General features: G+C 40.8%; 1 protein-coding gene across 2 annotated transcripts in view; it reads left to right on the top strand.

Moving 5' to 3' along the window:
- Positions 1-24,720, top strand: part of PREX2 (phosphatidylinositol-3,4,5-trisphosphate dependent Rac exchange factor 2) — a 294,603-nt gene that overhangs the window by 14,126 nt on the left and 255,757 nt on the right. The window contains exon 1 of one of the 2 annotated variants that reach the window (XM_081266437.1): positions 24,303-24,383. The exons of the other annotated variant lie outside the window; for it this stretch is intronic. The gene's annotated coding sequence lies outside the window, so the exon portion shown is untranslated. Of the gene's footprint in view, positions 1-24,302; positions 24,384-24,720 lie in introns of those variants that run through there. 2 annotated transcript variants of the gene reach the window in all.

Genomic DNA, 24,720 nt, shown 5'->3' with positions numbered 1-24,720 from the left:
GTATATACCTATACTCTCCAAAATGTGTGTGCTGTTCTGCACAGATTCCTTTTCTAGAAAGCAATGTAATTTAAACACAAATGAAACAAATTCTTCATTGTTAAAATGTCATTATTTTTCAGGGTGCTTTCTTTATCAAGCCACCTCCTCCTTTTCTTTTTGTGGTGCTGGGATGGAACCTGGGGCCTCATGCATGCCAGGCCAGTGTTCCCATCCCTGGGCCTTCTTTTTTTTGATAGGATAAGGGGTATTCTGATAGTCTCCAGAACGGTTTGATAAATCAGCCTTATTATACAGATGGGAATATTTTCCCCAGTTTCTAGTCTGGAGAAGTTGCATATAATCTTAGGGTCCCAAAGGGGGATCATGTTATAAATAGGTGGGCAAAGCTTTCAGTTAAAATATGAGAAGTTGATGTTGCTTTGATGATTCTAAGACTTAGGGTATTTTACCCACTTCATTCTTTTTTTTTTATTGATTATTTAAAGCATTACATAGCTCATGATATATCATCTTTCATACATTTGACTCAAATTGTGTTTTGAACTCCCATTTTCACCCCAAATACAGATTGCAGAATCACATCTGTTACATATTCGCATTTTTACATAATGCCATATTAGTGACTGTTGTATTCTGCTACCTTTCCTATCCCCTACTATCCCCCCTCCCCTCCCCTCCCCTCTCATCTCCCACTTCATTCTTTAGTTATTATTTTTTTTAGCGCACTGATTTTTAACATATTGGGCACGTATTTTTTGGAGGTATGAATGAAACATATGCCACCTCTTTCTGTTACTCTATTAAGGAGAATATCTTATAGTGTTTTGCTAATGGGGTTTCAGCCCCAACAATTCACCGCCAGTGGGAACCTTGCACACTGTGTGGTCAGCACATGATTGGTTTGACAGGCTTCCTCTGAAGGGAGGTGTCCTTTAGCTGCAAGCAAGGGGACTGCAGCTCGAACAAGTGGGTTGGGGTGGAGGCTGGCGATGCTGAATGTGCTGCAGAATCTGAAGGCTGATTTGTGGCCATCGCCAGCTCCTCCCAGACAGGAGTGAAAGCTAAGGGAGGAAGTGGCTTCAAACATTTTTTTTTTGGCCTTTCCCTGGGAGGAAAGATAACGAGTACCTTGCAAACCCTCCCTGCTCTCTTCCTGTGGAATTGCCTACTGATGGCCTGATGGAAGTGCCTCCCCTGAGACTGTGGACAGCTGGATGCAGCCCCTCTGGGGCCCATAAATTGTCACTGGGAGCCGCTGCCAGAGGCTGTGGGTGGGGGAGGGGGAAGGTCACTTAAGGACTGTGGAAAATATTCCCTCTCTCCTCAGCATCCTGAGGCCTTGTGTCTTGCCTAATTGTTAATAGAGTCTGGTAGCTTGGGTTCTGGGGCTGAAATCCCTTTCATCCTTCGTTCTATGCATGATATTTTTAAAACAGCCTCTTGCTGAGCTTTATTCTTTAGTTCACTGAATTGGTTGCACAGAGGAAGGGAAATAGACTCATCACTAGCGTCATTACCAGATTCAGATTGGAAATTGGTGAATAATTCTACTTACATTAGGCTTTAAAGGAATCTCACCGAAGGGAAGGGACTCAACTGTCTGTATTTTTTTGATAAGGTTATGTGCTTTCCTCTTCCGTTACTCTTTAAGGAGACCTTTCCACGGCTAATTTATCATAAAAGTTTAAAGGAAGTGCAAACACAATTACTGCAGAAAGTTGCAATCTTTGCCATTCGCTTCTCCTTTGTGCCATTTGTGACTTGTCTGCCTGATTGTTTCCAAGTAAGGAAAAACCTGGGTTCCTTATCAGTGGAACTGATTTTTGACTGTGGTGTGGATCTGGCAGAATGGGGACAAAAAAATCAACCATAATGCCAACACCCATGGTACCAAACTAACCACAAGATGTGGACGAGTGCATGCGAAGGAGCTTTAAAGTCAAGATTTTTATAATTAAATCATGTAAGATATGGTGCCTCTGAGGGAAATCTGATACATAACGTCCCTTTAAACTCTAACAAAAATTTCAATCCCATCAGCATCTCTGCTTGGAAGCTTCAATTTTCTTTCTTTCTTTTCCTTCCTTCTTTTTGTCTTACCAGGGATTGAACTCAGGGGCACTTAACCACTGAGCCACATCCCCAGCCCTCTTTTGTGTTCTATTTAAAGACAGAGTTTCACTGAGTTGCTTAAGGCCTCGTTAAATTGCTGAGGCTGGCTTTGAACTTGTGATCCTTCTGCCTCAGCCTCCCCAGCTGCTGGGATTACAGATGTGTACCACGGCACCCGGCCAGAAGCTTAGCTTTTCTGCTTCACCCTGCTAAGTGCCTTAGCCCTCATCTGGGTCTCCAGGCTGAGATTACCCTGGCCAAAGTCTGAGGAAGAGCCATTGAAGGCTGATGGTGCTCACTAATCAATAGCACAGGGAGCTCAGTTGGGGCAATCATTGGGCTGTGAGTCTGGGTTTAAGATTTTAGTCCAAGATAATATCTGAACATGGTGGAGGGTCATGAAAGGAACTGGGGTCAGTGGTTAACCCAGTTGAGGTCTGTGGTTTATGACCACCAGAGCTTAAAAAAAAAAAAAAGCCCTGCTTCTGAGGATCTCTGCCACTTTCTAGATTTGAGAAACATGGTTCCTATAGTCCAGCCCCTTCCCATGCACTTAGGTTTGGTCCTCTTCTGTACCCTTTCACCTGCAGCATCCTTTGGCAGATGCAATTTTGCTAGACCAACTGGGTAGCTTGGAGAATGGACTTTGGGCTTCTGATAATTTCTGAAGGATGGATGATTCTGTAATGATGAAGATTAGGACTAAAAAAAATTGTAACCAAAATAGAGGTAGATTTTGACTGACTACTTTTATCACATTATTTACTTGGATGATTAGAGTAATCATTTGAGCCATTTGGTTTGTAGTTACTCTCCCTCGTCCATTTTCCACCCAGGAAGGTTTATTAATATTTTACGATTATTGTATAATTTAGAAGATTATTTACCAGCCACTGGGACCTTCCTTTAATAAATCAAGGGTAGGCTCATCTGGAGATGGAGCCATTAGGAAAAAGCTTAGAAACCTTCCTGACAGCTCGTTGGAAGACTGCTATTTATTTTGGTCAGCAGGTCTATTTTGCTCCCACTGTGTACACATTTGAAAGGGCCTTCATTCCTTCAGCTCATGTGCATTCCCAGGTGCACACAGGGGAAATGTCTAAAGACAAGGAATAGAGTTAGAGACTCTTTTGCCCTTCATCTGAGCCTGATTTCCATGCTTACCAATGATTAACATTCCTATGGCTTGATTTGTTGTAATTCCCAGAGCCTTAAATATTTCTTCCCCTTGATTGTTTATACTATTGTTATGATTTGTCTCACAGTTTTGAAAGTATGGGAAAATAGCAAGAGGGGAAACCAGTCACCCCCCCCCCCCCCCGCTGTAGAAAAACCAAAGTGCAAAGTGGTTTTGTTTATTAACTTGATGTGGGCATTTGAGTTATAGTCGTTTCTAGTCAGGTTCTAAGATCTGTTCCTTGGAACCATAGCCCCTAAACTTCATGTAAGGCAGTGTGAAGTCCAGATACCGTTTAGTCATTAAACTTCCACCCCAAGACAAAACGAAGTGAATAGAAAACCCCAAGCCTGAAAACCTCAAATGAGAGCTATTCCTATTTATAGGAAGAAATACTATAAGGATCATCCGTCTTTTGACAACATGGAATTAATTATCCCAGCAACAATAACAATACCCCTAATCTATTTCCATGGTTTTGTGTCTCTGATGGAACCAATTTACAAATAAAGCCTGATATTTCACTTTGCAGTTCTCAGCCCCACCAACCTCCTACAAAGATTGGGCTGGGATACTAGTTTGGGAAAAATACATAAAAGAAAAAAAACTTTTGGAGTTGAGTTCTCACACTAGTAGCTATAAACTCATGTTTTCTTCATCCAAGGTAATCCTTTTTTTGACTTCGAAGTAAGTAATGTAAAAAATATCAGTAGCAAATCATTCTCCTCTTGTGCAATTGGGATACAATTGATGTTATCTACTAGCTTACCCAGACCTAATGTCAGGAGGTCAGGGTCAGGACAGGCTGGGGGTGCTCAGCTTGCTAACTTTACCCACCTGCTGACCTAGTGAGGCCTATACTATCGGTACTATTTGAAGCCAGTGTGCTTATTTACCTAAGCACCTACTTATTTATCTAAGCTAGACAGATTCTCTTTGTGTGTGTGTGTGTGTGTGTGTGTGTGTGTGTGTGTGTGTGTGTATACTGGGGATTGAACCTAGTGGCGCTTAACAAATGAGCACATCCCCAGCCCTTTCTATATTTTATTTTGGGACGGGGTCTCACTAAGTTGCTTAGGGCCTTGCTAAGTTGCTGAGGCTGGCTTTGAACTTGTGTTTCTCTCCTGCCTCAGCTCCGAAGCCAATGGAATTATAGGCTCGACCAGATTCTCTCTTATATATCACTCTGGTGACACAGAATGCAAGCCTGTGATTTTTTAGTAGATTATTACTTTTGATGGGAATTGTTGGAAAGGGTATCTCATCCCGGGGTTTTGCTTTGGTAGAACAGTGATTGAAATGGTCTGACTGCAGATTGGTGGACCGTAGGGGTGCAGAATGGGATGGGGTTGATCAAGGCATCCTGGGCCAGAAGCTGGACAGCCTTGAAAGCCAAAAGTAGGAATCACAGAACTGAGCCTTGATTCAGAGGAGTCATTTGATGGGGAGGGTTAGCAAGAGAGCGGAATGGCTCTGCTGGGCACAGTGGAGATGGAGAGGGGTCAACCCATTAAGTCCAACAAATGTGGGAAGGACTAACTCAGTGGGGGATATATGCCCGGGTCACCCCTGACCATTTTCATTAGAATCTCATAATGAAGAGGCAAGGGGTAATTGGTATTTGAAATAAAAATTAATTGGTACAAATAATAGCATACATTTATGGGGCATAGGTGATATTTTGATACAATATGTAATGAATGAATCAAGGTAATTGTCATACCCATCACCTTAAACATGTATCCTTTATTTTTTGTGATGGGAACATTTCAAATCATCTCTTCTAGCTGTTTTGAAACATGCGATAAATAATTGTTAACTCTAGATACCTTACTGTGCTATAGGACGCCCAAACTTATTGCTTCTATCTAATCATAGTTTTGTACCCATTAACATGCCTCTCCCTAGCCTCTCCCCTCTCCTCCTCCCAGCTTCTAATATTGTCCTGCTCTCTACGTCTATGAAATTGGCTTTTTTTAAAAAGCTTGTACCTAAGAATGACAAGAATCAATGTTTTTTAAAAGCTCCCCAAGTGATTCTAATTTGTAGGTAGGGTTGAGAAATACAGGGAGGTGGATGACAGGGAATTCATATGCATGTCAATCAAGAATTGAGATAAATAATTCTCTCCAGTGTGTCCCTAGAAACTTGATTCCTGTACTTTAAATTGGTGTGACTGCTTTCGAGAACTCTGAGATGACAGAGGAAAAGAAAATGAGTTGAGAACTGAAATGTGTTTCTGGAATAATTGGAAGACCACCAGTAGAGAGAGACCTTGCTGATGGGCCACAGTGACCAGAAATGAAGCAGAGGGTAAGAACAGGCTTTTTCTGTAGTTGAGTGTGCTTAGGGATTTTTTGATTCTCTCTTATCATGGTTTACTGTAATTCTCCAGATTCATGAATCTTTGAAAAGAAGAATACCTGCGCCCCCCCCCCCCTTTTTTTCTAAAATGTACTGTGCAGGGGATAGTTAAAATTGCTCCTTGGTGCATGAAATCTGGTTTCTTGTTCTTCCACTGCTCATTAGGAAAAAGGAGCAAGTAACCAATATGCAACTCCCATGTAATAGGAATTTAAAAACATGATCAGTAACCTGCACACCAGTCCTGTGGTGTGGGAGCTGAGCCTCCAGTGTTATGGGAAAAAAAAATGGGAATCCAAAAAGTTTCCTAGCTTGAGAGAGAACATATACCTGCTCTCGCCCTGAAGTCTGTCTCAGCATAGGTGAGAGAAACTTGAAATGCTTTCTCATTAAGGGGAGCACAGAGATTATTACTGTCATGATTAGTTATTGTGGTGATATCCCAGATGGACTAACCCAGATGGACAGCATAAAAGGAGATTACATAAGAAAGCAGAATTCCCTTACCATACCCCAAGAATGAAGAGCAGAGTTGGACTGAAAACCCATGAATTCACATCACTGTCTTCCCATTGACTTCTGAATCCAGCCCTACTGGCTTTCATTCCATCATTCCTTCAAAAATGCCTTTGCCAAAGTCACCAAGGAGTTTCATATTGCTAAATCCAGTGGTTGGCTTCTTCGTCGTGGTTTGCTTGACCTAAAGAAATATTCAACCCACATCTCATTGGGACACTCCCTTCCAGGATGCCGTACTCTTCTGATCTCCTCCTGACCTCCTCCTGACTCCCCAGGAATCATTCCCTGCACCCCTTCTCTCCCCTACTGACACTGACTCCCTTGGTGATCACCCTGAGATTCCATCCTGTCTGTCTGTCTGTCCCTCTGGATGTCCGGTACGCAGCTCGGACTTATCATGGCCAACATAGAACTCCTGATTGCTCCCCTAATTGTTCCCATCTTACCCAGGCAATAAACAACTTAATCTTTTTCTCACATCTTGCATCTAATAGCAGCAAAATCCTTCTAGTTCTATCTTTAAAAAACATCCAGACTTTAACCGCTTTTCGCCACCTTTGTCTACTGCTGTTACCCTGGTCTTGTGGCTTCCCTGGAACCTGCTGTCTCTTGTCTCCTCTCTGGCGTCTCTGTAGCCACAGGTTAATCCAGTAGCTTGAGTGTTTCTTTTAGAACATGTTAGGCCATTTTAGGGTGCTCTAAACTCTCTGTGGCTTCTTGTTGTCTGCAGGGAGTTGGTTCCAGGACTTCCTGCAGACACCCACATCCCCAGACACTCAAGTCTTGGGTAAAATGGCACAGAATTTGTGCATAACCTAGGCACACCCTCCTGTGTACTTCAAGTCACCGCTAGATGACTTTTAATACCTAATAAAAATGCTATGTAAATAGTCGTTGAACTGTATTGTTTATGGAATGATGACAGGGAAAAGAAGTCCATATGTGTTCGGTCCAGATGTGAGGTTTCTTAAAAATAGTTTTCATCTGTGGTTAGTTGAATCTGTAGATGCAGAATCCTCATATAGATACTCAGGGCTGGTTGTACTTCTCATTTCCATCAGCACAAAAGCCAGAGTCCTTCTGGTGGTCTGGGAGACTGTATGATGTGCACCTTTACTCATTTCCTTTCTGACCTCATTTCCTGCAATTCTTCCCCTTACCTTTTTCTAATCACTACATCCTCTTTGCTGATGTTCTACATTCCACCATGCTCCTGCCTCAGGGCCTTTGCACTATTGCTTTGTGTTTGGGACTGCTCTTCTGGGTACCTTCATGTCCAACTCCTTTGCTTCCTTTAGGTCTTTGCTAAAGATGGCTCCCTGATCTCTGTGTTCCAGGTTATAATCATTCCACCTTTCGTCCAACACTCCCAACCACCTTTCCTGCTTTAATTTCTCTGCAGCACTTGCTGACATACTCATTATCTTAATCATTTTGTTTATGTCTGCTTTCTCCACTAGAAAGTGAACTCATTAGGGAAGGGACTCATATTTAATTGCTCTTTGTGGGGCTGGGGACATAGCTCAGTTGGTAGAGTGCTTGCCTTGCATGCACAAGGCCCTGGGTTCAATCCCCAGCACCACAAAAAACAAAACAAAACAACAACAACAACAAAAAAAAACTAATTGCTCTTTGCTCAGCCGTGAGACAAATGTTGAGCACCTAGTATGTGTTCAGTTAATGTCATTTGAATGACTCAGTGTGACTAGTGCTCAGCATTTTAAGGTAAGGAAATATTTTTTAAAAACCTTTTGTTGAGAAAAACCCTGGAAATAATTATCATATATTGGAAAGAAATTAGAGGTCTAATAAAGGGTTATAAACTTGAGTTAGATCCATAAATGTTATGTGTTTAACAGAGTAGATAATATCAATAATAGAACAAGTGGTGAGAGATGCAGAGACAAAATGAACTTAGAAAAAGACTAACAAAATGTTGAAAAGGAAGCCAAAAAGAAATAGAATCATCCAGGAGACTGCATTTATAAAGAGATATTAAATCCAGTGTTGACCTAGTAATACTTTTTGATAGCAAGAAAAAATTCTGGTAGTGGAAAAGATATTGTTAAAGTTTTGGTACAACTTAGAAAAAAAAGTCAATTTATTTTCCATGTATCTGAGTGAAGCAAAAGCCAACCGTGATTAGCGGGAAGTACTTTTGATGTGGGAAAGGAAGTAAACTACTTTGGGAAATAAGGATGTTATAGAAATTAATATTTTTAAGTCTTTTGAGGATTCCCACAGGGCACTGATGTATTTTCCAAAGGTCTTTGTTGTGATGAGCTATGGAGGGTTATTTTCTAAGTGCCAATTTGTGAACATGAGCACGTGTATACCAAGGAAGATCTGAAAATGCAAGAAACTGATTTATGTGAAGCTACCTGTTTGCTTTTAATGTCCTTAATAATTGTCCAAAGGTATAATTAAAGTTTGCTACTGTCAGAGGCTCAGATGTCTTTACTTTTGGCAGTAATAGATCTTGATGTGTGATTGCTGTAATTTCTGCAATAAAAGAATTGAGTCTGTTGGTGGAATCCACAGAACTCATTACTCTCATATATGAATAAGGAACAAAAGGGTACTCTTACTTTCTTTCTGGCCATGTTACCAGCGGTAGTCAGGTGTTTCATGTTGAAAAGGATGCAGAAAACCCGTCTGGAGTCTCATTGCCTCTGGTAGCTGCTGTGTAAATTCTCTCCCAAGCTTTCTTGCCCCCTTCTAGCCATTTCCCAGCCTGGATTCCTGAACTTATTAGCCTTTGGAAGAGAGACACCTGGGGTTTTCCTGTGACCATCTTTTAACCACATTTCTTAACTCAACCAATTTTGATCTCATTTTGTATTCCTGGCATTTGCCTTGGTTGATCAATGTTACTCTTTTGAAATTCCCTCCCTATCTATTTCCCTTGGGTTCATTGATGAAATGAATCCCTTATCCTTTAAAGGACACTGTACATCTCACTTTTGTCTCTGACTCAACATGTGCAAAACTGAACCCATCACTTTCCCTAATAAGACATTCAACCTCTTTGACCCCCCTACCCCACTTCTGTAATTCACATTCTCAGGTCGGATTGGAGGGCTTGCTGTCATCTTTGTCTACTTATCTTTCATCCCCTATGCATCCAGTCTCAATGTCCTGTTGATTTCCATTTCTGAATGTCTCTCTATTTACCCTTTTCCCCTGGATCTCCACTTCATGTTCTGTTAATGAGTCTCCCTTCATCAGAGGAGATATGACAATGAAAGAATGAGCAGAGTGCTATCCCTCCCACGAATATGCCCAGCTTAATCTTCCTGTAGTCCCCCCCCCCTTACTCATGGCTTCATTTTCCAAGGTTTTAGCTACCTGCTATCAACTGTTGTCAGGAAATATTAACTGGAAATTCTAGAAATAAACAGCTCCAACCTATTCCACTCCATCCTGTTCAGGGGTGTAAGTCATCCTTTTGGCCAATGTATCCATGTTGTATATGCTACCTTCCCATTAGTTACTTTTAGACTGTCATGGTATTGCAAGCACTTGCTTTTCAGTAACTTTAATGGCCCTAATGCATAGGAATAGTGATGCAAAGGAAGCACCAGGGCACAAAACATGCAAGGGCAGATTTAACTCTGGGGAACTATGTAGCAACACTGCAGAGCCAATAGGAAAAAGAAATAGTATAGAAGAGTTCCTCTGTATCCAGGGGGCATTGGTTGTAGAGCCCTTTGTGGATACCAGAATCCACAGATACTCAAGTTCTTTAATCTATAAATCCTCCCATATGCTTTAAATAATCTCTATATTACTTCTAAAACCAAATATAAATATTATGTAAATAGTTATTATACTATATTGTTTAGGGAATTATGAAAAGAAACAAGTTTAAACCTATTCAGTACAAATACAATTTCTTTTATTTTTTTCAATATTTTCAATTTGCAGTTGGTTAAATCCACAAATGTAGAACCTCTTGATACAGGGGACCTGTTTTTGTCATAGGCCTCACCTCCTTGCTGCTCAGACATCCTGATTTTTCAATTTGGCATTCTAGAACTTCTATAAAAAGGCCTTAACAGCTGGGTGCAGTGGGGGTATGCTTGTAATCCCAGTGGCTCAGGAGGCTGAGGCAGGAAGATCACAAGTTTAAAGCTAGCCTCAACAACTCAGTAAGGCCCTAGGTAACTTAGTGTGAACCTGTCTCAAAATTAAAAATAAAAAGGGCTGGGGATGTGGCTCAGTAGTTAAGTGCTCCTGAGTTCAGTCCCAGAAAACACACACACACACACACACACACACACACACACACACACACACACAGGCCTTAACTCTTGTCTGTCCAAATTTGCTCATTTTAATTTCCCTCTAAACAATCTCTCCTGTTAGTTAGTTTGGTTCTGAAGTAATCCAATTAAAAATCTTTCTGCTGCTACCTTTCTGCCTTTGTCTGTGCTATTTTTTTTTTTTAATTAGGATGCCTTTTCCTTCTCCATAGTTCAAATACTTTTCAGGATCCAATTCAAATACCACCTTTCCATAATGACACCCCTTACTAAATAGTAAGTTCTGCACCACTATTACCTTCTGTCAATTCATACAGGTTTTATTGTTGCTAATACATATTTTAGATTTTGGTGTTTTGGGTCTTATCATTATTTATTTGGTTTTGTAGTCATTATTTCTGTGGCACATCATAGTTTATAAAGCATTTTTATATTTGTGTCTCATAAATTAAGGAGTCAGACATTCTACAGTTGGGAATAATAATATTACTATGAGCCTCATAACACATAGGTACTAAGAGTTACATGTGAAAATAGAACTTAAGAACTAATGTCAAGAGCAATGCTGTTTCAGTTATTCCAACTTTCAAGGTGCTTTTATTTATTGTAAAATTTAGTTTTCTTGATATTTTTCATGGAAACCAGTGTATGCCTTTTACAAAGAAATGTGAATGAAATGTTGTCTTGATTGAAATATTTGTAGCAATATATGCTGTAAGTAAGCAGGCAAATATTTTCTCAATTAGGCAACTGTTTATCTTTATGCACTTGAAAATCAGAGTAAAAGTGAATGATTTCCCCAAATTGCTTGGATGTGCTCTGAAACTCAGTTTTCTTAGGATACTTTAAATGATAGGAAGCTCATGTATGACAGTTCCTCTCTCAGTGGTGCTTTGGTGACACTTCTCTGGACTTAGATGGCAAAATATAATTTTGCCAGTATCTTGATTAAGAAGAAACAGATGATTGCTATGTTGAAAAGATAAAAAGAAAACAAAGAAAGAAATAAAAATTTTTTATTTTAATTTTTGCAGTGAGGGATTGAATCCTTGGACAATTCACATCACTGAACTAACCCCAGCTGGCTGGGCTGGCGAGATGAACTGGGTTCAAAGGCGCTGGCTATCTGAATAACTAAGAAAATTGCAAAGAAACCACTCAGCACACAAACATGAGTTTCTATGATGGAGGGTGAGACTGCTCTGTGACCCCAAAGGTCAGCTCTATGCTAGACACCTGGATTCTTTTTATTTTATAGGAGGGAAATACACAAGGGAGGTTCTATGGAATGTTCTTCACCAAATAACACAAGAAATAGGGTTTTGATAGTGGAATCTTGCTTTGTGATGTCTGTGGTCAGCAGATTGACTGACATCTTGGCTAGTCACACTCATCTCAGGTGCTGTGTGGGATCACAGGCGGAGCAAGAGGAAAGGGGCTCATGCATCACACAGCTCAAACAACTCCCAATGCCAGACCAGTTCCCTCATAAGCTCAGATGCGCATACCTCACACACACAGCCCATGGATGACTCGCGACACTGAACTACATCCCTAGCCATTTTAATTTTTTATTTTATTATAGATTCTCACTAAATTGCCCTCTTTGGCCTTGAACTTGCAATTCTATTGCCTCAACCTCCCAAGTAGCTGGGATTACAAGCCTTTGCCACCACGCCTGGCTGAGTTTTTAAAAGCATTCTCCTAAAGTCGATTTTTAAAATGAAAATTTATGACTATTTTTTATAATATGAAAATATATTTTAATAAGTATCATACTTTATAACATGGTCTTAGATGGATTAGCTAAAAGCCTACCTATGAATATCATAGTTTATTACATTTATTAAGTTTTGGAGCTAATTTTCCCAAATAAAGGATAACAAAAGGATAAATGAAAGGGAGTTGACATTTTTATTGTCTTGGGTAGATTAAAATAACGTGCTTTGGTTAAGCATGAGTGTGAGAAAATTTTTCTACTACTTATCATGCAAATTCTGAGAATTGGTTTGCAACTGATCATACAAAAGCTAATACCAAGAAGTCACTTAGCTGTCGTGAAGGGGTGTGTGCCTGTACTCCCAGCTTCTCCAGGTTATGGTGGCATACTGTTTTTCACCAGCCGCCTGGTTAACACAGTGAGACCCTCTTAAAACAGAAAAGAAGTTGCTTAACTTTTACTGCAGTGAATAGTATTGACAAGCGGTTCTTTTAGCCTAGAGAAGATATAGTGATGGACTTTTAAAAATAATTGTGCTTCAAATCCATCGATTGTGTTGGTCTCTTTCAGTTTTAGTGATTTTTTTTCCTATAAGGAGATAAACAGTTGAATATTTAATTAGTTGTAAAAAATAGGTGGAAAATGGGCATTTCCTGTCTTCACATTTAGCCTCTGCTGCAGTCTGACTGTAAATCAGAATCAGCTTCTTGCTCCAGTCTGACCATTATTTCTCTTTCCATCTCAAGCTGGAGACCTCTGAACTGCCTCTTGACTTTATTCTCTCTCCTCAAGCCCTCCTGTGCTGCTAAGAAATGAGTTTTCCTAATGACTTCTAGCTACTCCCTTTTCTCAAACCAAGACATGGCTCATCATGACCTATGGGAAACTAGGGTGAACGCCTTCCCTCCCTGAGCCTCTGTAGTCTTTTACTCTGAACAAAGGAACCAGGAGGTTCTGTGTTCAACCCCACACATGGTTTATCTAGTGCTGTCTCTGTTTTGCTCATGGCATTTTTATACAAGGACCTGTAGGCAGGAACCGGGCCTTTTTCACATTTTTATTCTCTTTAATTGATTCTGAATGCTGTACCAGTCCCCTGTTGAACTGAAAATGATGACTCATGTTTTTAAAGTGAAACAACTAAATATTACCTTTTTACTTTCTGCATTTCCATGTTCATAGTAATCTCTTTATAAATAAAATATATAGAATGAGAACAACAAAATTGAGATTGTTATTAATGGGCACTATGGCAGGGAAGCAGTGTCTAGGTATTATATTTTTAGCATATAAATTATATCTTCCCAACTATTTTTTATTAATCTAATTCCTTCCTTCCTTCCTTCCTTCCTTCCTTCCTTCCTTCCTTCCTTCCTTCCTTCCTTCTCTTCCTTCCTTCCCTCCTTCCCTCTTTCCCTCCCTTTTTTCTTTCTTTCTTCTGCTGGGAATTAAACCCAAGGCTTCTTGCATGATTGGCAAGTGCTCTACCACTGAGCTACATCCCTAGCCCTCGCTTTTATCAGGAACTCAGTAATTGGCTTTTGATTACACAAGGGCATGAATGCTTTCATATAGTTTCAGATTAAATTATACTACACTATTGCAACTGGTCTCTGAAGTTGTCCTCCCAACGAACCAAACCTCCCATAGACACTGCTTGTGTAAGCACCCTCTCTTTGATTCTGGGCTGGTTGAAGAACTTGAGTTTGATCAGTCTTTGCAGCTCTGCCTGGAGCTCCTGGAAGATTTGCTTCTGGACTGCTCTCTCTTTACTTCAGCTGCCATGTAAGTGGTGTCATTCTTCTGAGACTACTGTGTGAGAAGCTGAGTCACATGGGGAGGCCCTGAAGCAGGTACACTAGTAGGCCAGACATGTGAGGAATGGATAGAAAAAGCCATCTAAGAAGTGGACCTTCCAGCCACCCTTGCTGATGCCGCATGTAGCAGAGACGAAGCCAAACTCTCTTCCAGTTACTAACCCACAAAATAGTGAGAAAACAAATGGTTATTTTAAGCCAGTAAAGTCTGGTTTGAATCTGGAATGTCTTCCAAAAGCTCATGTGCTGAAGGCTTGGTCCTCATACAGCAGTGTTCAGAGGTCTGGCTTTCAGGAAATGAATGGATCATGGAGACTCTGACCTCCTCAGTGCATTAATGCATTGATGGATTCATAATTTGATGACATTCTTGGGAGGTGGTGGAAACTGAAAGAGGTATGGACCTAGTTGAAGGGCGTGGATCTTTCTTTGGTGGTGGTGGGGTGGTCTTGGGAGCATTATATTGTCCTTGACCCCTTCTTTCTGTGCTTCTTCTCTGCCATGAGATGAGTAGATTTGCTCCATCATGCTTGCCCTGCTATGATGTTCTGCCTCGCTACAGGGTCAAGTAACTGTGGCCTGAAACCTTTAAAACTATGAATGGAAATGAATATTTTCTTCTTTATCTCAGGTATTTTGTCATATCGATAACAAAGCTAACACAGCTGTGTCCCTTGCTGCCCAAATTCATGTTGAAATTGTAGCACATAGTGTGATGATAGTATTAGGAGATGGGAACTTGAGAGGCTATTGGGTCATGAATAGGATTGGTTCCCTTACAAAAGGGATCCCAGAAATCTCTTTTGCCCTTTTTCTATCATGTGTGACTACGGCCAGAAATCAGCAGTCTGCAACTTACTAGAGCCAGATCATGCTACCCTCTTGATCTTGGACTTCTACCTTCTAGAACTGTGAGGAAAAAAAAAATGTTCTCTTGTTTATAGGCCACTCAACCTATAGTAATTTTGTTATAGGAACCTGAACGAAGAAATGCAGCAATAGATAACTGAAACATAGTGTGTAGAAATATGTGTAAGTCATCAGTGAATTTCACAAATTGAATATTCCTGTGTAACTAGCACCCAGCTCAAGGATCAGAATATTGCCAGCCCCTTGGAAATCATTCATGTCCTCTTCCAATAGTGGCCTTGTTCAAGGATTGTGACTCTGACTCCTAGCACTACAGGTTATTTTTGTTTGGTTTTGAATTTTATGTAAATAGACATTCATTATATACTTTCTTTTTCAGTGCTGAAGATTTGAGCCTAGGACCTCTACCACTGAGCTAACCTACCAGTTAGTCCCTTATCAGTCCGTTATATTTTTTCATTTATTTTGTTTGTAAGATTTATTCCTATTATTGAGTGTAACTATAGTTAAAACTTTCTCATTACTATATAGCATCACATTTTATGAATTTGATATGATTTGTCCACTGTACTGTTGATGAATATTTGAGTATTTCCAGTTGACAATTTTGAATATCCTGCTACTAGCATTCTTATAAATATGTTTTGGTAAATATATGCACACCTTTCTTTTGGTTTTTTCCATTGTTTTAGTATGCTTTAAGTTTTTTTTTTTTAATATTTATTTTTTAGTTCTCGGCAGACACAACATCTTTGTTGGTATGTGGTGCTGAGGATCGAACCCGGGCCGCACGCATGCCAGGCGAGCGTGCTACCGCTTGAGCCACATCCCCAGCCCAAAGTTTTATTTCTAAAAGTAGCCTCTAAGCCAGTTTGGAGAGTAATGGCTAAATTTTATATATGTCTTTTTTCTTTCTCATTAATATACCTAGCAAGTAGATTTCATAGCTTAGAGTGGTATATCTAATATATGCTGATTGATCCTTCAGAAGTTTCAAAGCACATATTCCTGGCTTCCTATAAAAAGTTTTGAATTAATTGTAGAGTTTACACTCCAGTATTTCAGTACAAAAAAAGGAAATGTCCTTTCAATTAAACATTCTTTTAAAATTAATAACAGCTTATTCAAAAGTATTTCATCTGCTCAGAGCTATTGTTATTTTGTTCTGCAAATAGCGTGAGAAAGAAAATCACTTTGTTTCTTATAATGACATAAAAAGGGATACTAATAAACTATTGAAAGTTTCTATGTGCCATTATCATACTTAAGGGGTTTAAGGGGTTTTCAGTGAATCATTTGTTAAAAGAGTGCTAATAAATTATATTGGTGTTTTTATAACTGAAGAGAGTCTGAGTGCATATATTCTTTATTTGATAAGTTATGTTTCAATTGCATCAGTTCATTTACTTCAAGGAAAATTAATGAGCACTAAAATTAAACATTTTTTCTTTACATCTAATCAACTGGAGGAATTTTCTTGTTCCTTGCTTTTTTGGTGTAACATTTGGACTCTTTACTTAAAAAATTGCAATGATCAAACTATTCCAAATAAGCCAGGTCTGATTATTTTCAATCCTAGCACACTTATTTACATGCCAATACCATATGGAAAAGTTTGACTCCAAAATGCCAGACCTTTTTTTTTTTTTTTTTTGAGGGGGTGTGGGTTAGTGTATAACTTTGGGACAAAAAAAAAAAGAGTGACACAGAGATTGAAATTAATGGCAGATGGTTTTGTAGCTTGTGGTTCATGTTTGTGGTTGTTAACTCTGAAGCATCAGGATATATAAAAAGATTAAAGAGTCTTTTAACTACACGCTTAAAATATATATGTTTACAAACAAATGCCATGTACTTTCTATCTTGGTTAATGCTTGTTTTATGATGTCTCTTGCATTTACCATTCATTTGTTTATTCTGTAAGCATTTTTTGTTTTCCTTGGAGTGAATATCATTCTGGGATGTTCCAGTCCTCTCCTGGGGATATCAGATTTGAAGACAGATATTCACAATATAGCATCTCTTAGATATAGGAACAAAGTAGATCAGACTAATTCATTCTATGTAGGGGAGTCCTGGAAATTTTATGGAGCAGGTAAAATTTGAATCGAGACGCGAAGCTTAGGGCATGCTGGGAGAAAAGAGAGATGGGAAGAGTAAGGATGAGGTAGGTTGCTGTCCTCATAGCCAGAAACTAACTAACCACCCAGCCTTTCCCCAGATCTTTTCCTGACCTTTTAAACTTGGAATGCTGCAGTTATCTGGGAACTGATGACCCTTTGTGGAAAAGGCAGGAGTTGAAGGAAAGGTAGATTTTTTTCAAAAATATATATTTTTTTAGTTGTTAATGGACACAGTATCTTTATTTTATTTATTTATTTTTATGTGGTGCTGAGGATCAAACCCAGTGCCTCACCTGTGTTAGGCGAGCACTCTACCACTGAGCCACAACCCAGCCCCGTAAAGGTAGATTTTTGAGTAGCAAAAGGTATAGGATTGGATATTCCAGAAAAGAAGAAAAAAAAATGGATATGAAAAATGGGGAGAAAAGCCCAGCATGTTCTCAGAACAGTAAGCAAATCAGTTAGCTGTTCCTAAAAGAGAGGAACTACAGATGAACTGGGAGCAGGATTTGAAGGGCGGCTCTATAGAGTTTTACAGGCCTTGCGCCTGGCTGTCTGCATGCCTTTGTCTCTCTCTGCAGTGACCTGTGTGAAATTGTAGAGGGCAGTTGGATGCAATAGCTGTCAATGTGATCAGGCAACAAATATTTTTCGTGAGAAGATGGGGAATGAGAATGTGAAATTTAAAGACATAAATTCTAAGTTCCACAGTTCAGTTACTGGGAAAAAGACGTCGGGTGTTTTATACAAATGCCTCATGTAAGGGAACAGTATCATGAGATTGTCAAAGAAGTAAGTGTCCCCTTTCAAGGAAAGAAAGACCTGGATAAGGGAAGAGGGCCTCTCCCTGGGGCCTCTCCAGCCTCTGCACCTCCCATCAAGGCACTTCAGTTAGTTCTAGATGCCATCTTTAAAAGCCAACAATTACAAAGAAGAGAATGGCCAGGGGAAGGAAACCAGGGTCGTGAAAACGCCGGGAACAATATCGCAGGCAAAAAAGATACTGAAACTGAGGCTTTTTACCCTCTAATTGAGTTAAAGTGACCAGACAGTTGCTGAGAGGAAGGATTGTCTGGAAGGAAGACAGCAACCACTAAATACAAGCCCAGGGTGGGAGCTTTGGTTCGATGAGGAGATGATTTTTCTGATGCTTTTCATTGTGAGCAGAAAACTAAACAACACTGAAATAAAAACCCTGAAAATAATGAGTTCCCTGTGACTGGGAGGGTTCCAGCAGAGGATGGAGCCACCTTGTCGGGGATGCTGTGTGCTGCGACAGTTTCACCTGAATGGCTGTGGGTGTCACTATAAGATGTCTGAGAGGGTAAACTAGACTCTCAGTTTCCCTAAGAGGTGTATGTTCCAGGTGGCTTCAGCTGGATGCACTTAAGAGCCCTGAGGCCAGCGAGCCCTGGTCATGAGGAGGGCCATGTGCTGAGAGGTTTTATTGGAGGTTTTATGGGTGAGAAGTGACTTGGTTGTTAAACTCTGATGCTTCTATAGTCATCACAGCTACTAGGGGCGGATTGAGTGCCTGTCAGAGTCTGCTCAGCTGGCGCTCTCTACATGTCATCTGGTTTAATTGTTATAACAAACATAGATGGTGGGACTTTAAGAGAAAAATCCAACCCTCTTTTTACCAGTGAATAAATAGAGGTTAAACAATTTAAGTCCGGCTGTGGTATTTACTAACTTTAGGGATTTTAGAAAGTTATGTAATACCTCTATGTCTCTGCTCCCCCATTTAGGAGTGTGAATAATGATGTTTGCCACAAAGGTAGGCTGTGTGGTTAAAATGTGAGTGTTGAAGTCTGCCATCATAGTTTCATTTTATTATGTCTTCAAAGCCTAGGCTGTTTTCACTACAACACCTTGATGATCCTTCCTGTGGCCCTGGATGGCGGGGAAATATGATCATTAGCGAAAGAAAATATTGACAAACATTAGAATTTTCATTCTTTTAAAAAAATATATATTTTAGTTGTAGATGGACACAATACCTTTATTTTATTTATTTTTTATGTGGTACTTGGGATCGAACTCAGTGCCTCACATATGCTAGGCAAGTGCTCTACCACTGAGCCACAATCCTGGCCCCAGAATCTTCATTTTTTCAGGGAAAATATTTAAAAACTTATGCATCATGTTTGAGAATTGGGTAGAGAGCCCCCAAGGAGTTGATGGGCATATAGGTAGACTTACATTTTTATAAACAAGAACAGCTTTAAACATTTTGCCTTTGTATTTCCTTCATCATGCGCAAAATCTCTCAAAGTCAATCTAAAAATGCTACTTACTTTGTACACCTTTTTCTGACCCTCAAAATGAGACGGGCCTGCGTTTTCCTTTGAGTCCTTCTAGAATGTTCTTACTCTCCTGTGATATTGTTTCTTACCTTACAGTATATTTACTTACGTTATTTTCTTATCCTCTCCAGTGGATCCAAAGCTCTATTTTGGCCTGACCTTCAGTGTTCTGTTGGTGGTATTTCTTGGAATAGTTTAGTTTTGGTGTATGGGGACTCAAATCTTTATTTGACTGAGTGGAGTCAATCAAATAAAGCTATATCAAGCTATAATTTTCATCTCTTTTCCTGATCCTTTCAGACAAACAGCGAGGGACATCTGCGGAATATTTGCTGTGTAGAAGCTATACTGGTAGTATTTCTTTTAAACAGATATGGTAATTCCTAAAATTTTTGAAGTTTGTGTATTTCTTCAAAAACAAACATTACTTTTAATGAGATCCGATTCCGAATCTTTGTTTGGTATCTGCATACCGATGATTGTGAATCAGTGGTGAAAGAAACACTCTTGGTTTCACTCTGACCTGCGCCAAAGAGCTTTCAGGAAAAAAAAGATCAGATGATAAAATGCTCCCCCTAGTTGACCCAGCTCTGCCGACCTGCAGATGTGATTCTCCCCTGCATTGCCCAACTGAGTGCTAGCTCAGAGATATTTGGATATGCAAGTACTTTGTAAGGTCTATCAACTCTCCATCTTCTCTATCACTCACTTTGTGCTCTGAGTTTCTCGCCTGAGTTATTATAGTAGTCCCATAATTGAGGTTCCTGTTTGCATTCCCTCTCTTTCTCTCTTTTAGGGATTGAACCCAGAGCCTTGCACATCTAGGCAAGCACCTTATCACTGAGGTACATGCTCAGCCCTTTGGCTTCATTCTTTTTTTTTTTTCCTTTGACACCAGGGATTGGACCTATAGGTGCTTAATCAGTGAGCCACATCCACAGCCCTATTTAGAGACAGGATTTCGCTGAGTTGCTTAGGGCTTTGCTAAGTTGCTGAGGCTGGCTTTGAATTTGCAATCCTCCTGTCTCAGTCTTCTGAGCTGCTAGGATTACAGGTATGTGCCACCACACCCCTGGCCCCTTGGATTCATTCTTGACTTGGCAGTGTTCCTCACTTTGCTGTGAAGGGGAATTTCTATACAGTGATCATGTCTTCTAAGCCAGAAGGGTCGCAGGATGGGTTTCTGGCAGTGAAGCTGCCCCATCCCACACCCCCGGCCTTCCATGCCCTCCTCTACTGAATTTTCATAGGACCCTTTTTACCCTCTTCCTTCTGCCAGACTCCTTGAACTTTTTGCCTTAAAATTCCAAGTTTAATTGTTTGCACTCGTTTACCTATTGATTATTCATTAAATATTATTGAGCACTTAGTTGTGGTTGGGTATCTGGGGACACTGGAATTTGAGCGATCTTCTGAATTCTCCGGACCTGTATCAAGAGGTTGTGTGATCCTAGAAGTGGTTCTTAATTTGTCTTCTTCAGTTTTCACATCTGTGAGATGAAAATAGTATTAGTGCCTGCATCAAAGAATTGTCGCCAGGACTGAGGAGATGCCTGGAAAGAGCATAGGACAGTGCCTGGCACAGGCGAGCTGTGTGCCCTTTTCACTCTGTGCTCTGGGGGTTGGTAAACTCATGCCAATTGTCCTGCCCTTCTCCCTGTGTTGAATGTTCTTATCCATCAACTTGAAGAATTTCTGACCATCTTTTCGAATCCCTCTAAAGTATTGACTTCTTAGTAAAAACCTTTCATATCACCCCTTCTACCCTCAAAAAGAATAGATGTCTCCCTTCTCTGTCCTGCTTCTGAACCTTGCAAACAAAAAGTATATGGAGCACACTTCAGTTTTGAGTGTTTGTGTACCTATCAGCGTCCCCTGCTGGACTGCACATTTAGGAGAGCAAAGGTTCTGATGTACTCAGCGTTATTGATTTCTTGGAGGTTAGCTCAGTGCCTGGCGCATGGTATTCAATAAATAATTGTTGAACTGTGTTTTTCAAATCGAACAGTTCAGCACTTTGTGACTTTAAGAGGTGGAGGTATTGCACTGCAAGTTCTAGGATTCAAAGTATTTTATCACTGTGTTATGCTGATACACGTGCATACAGCAATGGCTACATGTGTGTCCTTTGGTCAGCATATGCCTGATTAAATAGAATTAATTTCTGTGAGTTATTCCTCTATTCACTGACTTCTGATAGTTTGTAGAAGTGAGTTTCTGCGACTTCCTCTGTAGAACTGCAAGCCAGGAGTTGGGGTGATCCAGTGCCAAGGATCTGTGACAGTTAGCCTAGAAGACTGCGTGTCGGCTGGTTCAAGCTGTGCTTTAATAAACAGGAGCTCAGACACTTGATGATGGGAAGTACAGCTGAGGACTCTCTCAAGTGCATGGGGCTGATCATGCTGAATGCTTTTCTGGGTCATGTTCATTTCATAGAAACAGCCAATTCCCAGCCTTCCCTGAAGAGGAAATGCAGAAGGTCCCTAGCTGCCATGTGGGGTGAGGAGGAGAGGGAGGATAGAGCCGGGGGTGGGGGTGGGGGGTGCCTCACTGCGTCTCTTTTTCCTTGGACAGTACTGGGACAGGCACCCAGCCAATCACACAGGTCCTCATTCAGGCTTTCAGGCTGTGCTGAAATGCAGAAGTTTCCCCTGCCCCCGCCCCCCTCCTTTTGTAGCAACTACGTTGTTCTAGTGACCAGAGCAACATGACATTAGAGACAGACAAAACACACCACGTTCCTGCCAGTTGCTAGGCAGAGCAAATGCATTTGGATGTTTGAAGTACGCTTCCCATGTTGATTTCCTAATCATGACTTGTTTTCAGAGCCAAGCACAATAGCTTTGTGAACAATCACCAGCCCTGGGTAGGCTTTGCTGCCAAGCTAATTAACAGATTTCAATTTAGAGGGACGAGAATAAAAGGGATGCTTTCTGTCAAGAAGCTTCGTGGGAAATTTGACTTTTCCTTAAGGATTATTTCTAATTTTCCGACATGGTATAAATATGAATTCCACTGGTTATGTTTAATCTGAAGTCATGCAGTGTTTAGGTAATACTTAGCATTCATGCTATCGGAGTAGCAATGGATTTTTTTTCCTTTTACAAATATGATGAATTTTTGGAAAGGCAGTTTGCTTTGGATTTCCATGTCAATACCAGAGCATCTTATCTGTGTGATGACTTACTTGTGCCCGGATGGAACTTCATTTACCTTATTGTCAGGGCTAGGAAAACAACTGTTTGCTCTGGAACATCAGAGCTCTCACTGCTAAGCAGTGAATCTTAAATTCAGAGCCTGAAATCCCTGGGAGGTGGTTGAGTTTGGGAATCTGGAAGGGAATTAGGAGAGGGATTTTCTTCCCTGCATGGTCAGACAGATTTGCAGGGAATGGCTGGACTGTGGTGCTAGGTAGGACTTTTGGATGAAGGTGGTCCTGGGGCAGCTGTTTCACTGTGGACAGTGGCTGCTTCATCCACGCAAGCAGCTAGTGGTCCCCCCACCAGAGCTGTCCAGAGTGATGACCCTTTAATTTTATTATTAGGACCACGAGGCTTCTAGCAGGGAACACAGCTCCCTAAAAGGCTGTAAGGAAACTCTGTGAATAGAAAGCCACAGAGTGGTGGAAAGATCTCAGACCAGCCATCCCTTGGGAGGTGGAAGTTCAAGGTTAGTTCCACTCGGTTGGCAGAAAAGTTTTGAGGGAAAAGTTCATTTTCATCATGTTTCTTTTGGCTGGAGACAGGACAAATGGGGGCAAAGATGAACGTGCTTTTCTACGTTGGGCTAATTGGGTTAGACTGATGAACGTGGTTACGTGTCCAGGGCACAATTTGAGGTGCTTTTGTAGGTACAGATTCTTTTACTTCCCACTCTAATCCCAGAAGGTAGACACCATTACTCCCCAGTTCTTACAGATGGGGAACTGAGATGTGGAGAGATTGAGGAGCCACCCAGATCACCCAGATGGTAAATGGGAGAGCTAGGATTTGAACTGCAGTCTTGTGACAGAGTCTCTGGTTGTGGCCAGTATACTGCATCACCTGGACATGCAGAGAGGGTCTAGATAATAGGGCTGGGTATGTTCCTGAGCCCTGTGGCATTCTGTGAAGCAGTGTCCCATTGGGTGTAAGTCATCAATTGCATTTGGTCACTTCCAGTGGAGTCCTGGAGGGTAGGGTTCTCTTCTGTGTCCTGGCACCCTGCTTGGTGCCTGCCATGGAGGACCTCTACCCGTTTGCAGATCTCAGTGTCAGCAACCTGGGACAGAGTGGAACAGGAAGGCAGAGGGCTTCAAGTGGTCTCCATGACTCTTGTCAGCTCTTGTCAGGATGAACAGAGGTAATGTCTTGGATCAGAGTGTAGAGTTCACTGAAATTAAAGTTAAAAGATGATTTTTTAAAAAGGAAAGCACTCATTTCTGATGTGTTTGGTTGCTCTCCCTCTTTATCATTAATGTTTTCCTTTTTCTGGAACCATGTACAGGCAGCCAACCTCCCCTGCTCCTCTGTAAAAAGTTAAGCCAGCAAGGGGTTTGGTTATCATTGCCAAATAAATTAATTGAGAACCACTATTATCATCTTAAAGCTTGATTCTTTCCCTTTGTACTTTCTGGATGCTTTTAGAACGTTGATTCCTCTCCAATCTGCTGGACTTCTGCAGGAGTTCTGGATTTGTCTCCCCATGAGGAGAGTTATGTGCATTGAGTGCAAAGCTTCAGTTACCAAGGGCTTAGTTTAGCTGTGGTTTGTCCACCCAGGGTTCCTGTGTTGGAAGCTTGCTCCTGAGCATGGTGATATGAGGGATGGTGGAACCTTGAAGAGGTGGAGCTAGTGGTAGGTCACTGAGGATGCTGTCCTCAGAAAGGGAGACCTGAAGATGCTGCCCTCAGAAGAGACCCTGGTTAGTTCTTGCAAGAGAGTTGTTATGAAAGAGTAAGACTTCTTCCCAGTCTCTGGATTCCTAGCTCATCTTGTCATCTCTCCTTTTTGCTTGTATTCCTGCAACAATGCCATCTGCCATGATGTGATGTAGCCAAAGAAGGGACCCTCATCAGAGGCTGAATTAATAGGAACTTCTGATTTTGATTTTTTCAGCTTCCCAAACTGTAAGCTATATAAACCTCTTTTCTTTATAAAGTACCTGGCCTCAGATATTTTGTTATATCAATAGCAAACAGACAAATACACCACATGTATCCTGATTGAAGTTGCAGTTTAGCATTGATAGCTATTGTTGTTTACAGAGAGGCCAATCACCAACACTGAGGGCTTACAACTGATAGTCCTGCATCTGAGCCCATGACTGAAGCACAGGTCTGCCTGACTCTTCTCTTATAACACTTTCTCTTGACTGCCCAAATATATACAGGAAGCTCTTCCCATCTTCTTCATTTCCCAGAGTTGCTGCCTACCATTTTACCTTCCATCTTCCAGGTCCCATTG

The sequence above is a fragment of the Spermophilus citellus genome (assembly GCF_964194105.1).
Source record: "Spermophilus citellus genome assembly, chromosome: 14".
Taxonomy (NCBI): domain Eukaryota; kingdom Metazoa; phylum Chordata; class Mammalia; order Rodentia; family Sciuridae; genus Spermophilus; species Spermophilus citellus.
The sequence above is the reverse complement of the archived record's forward strand: the minus strand, read 5'-3'. Positions and strand labels throughout refer to the sequence as shown.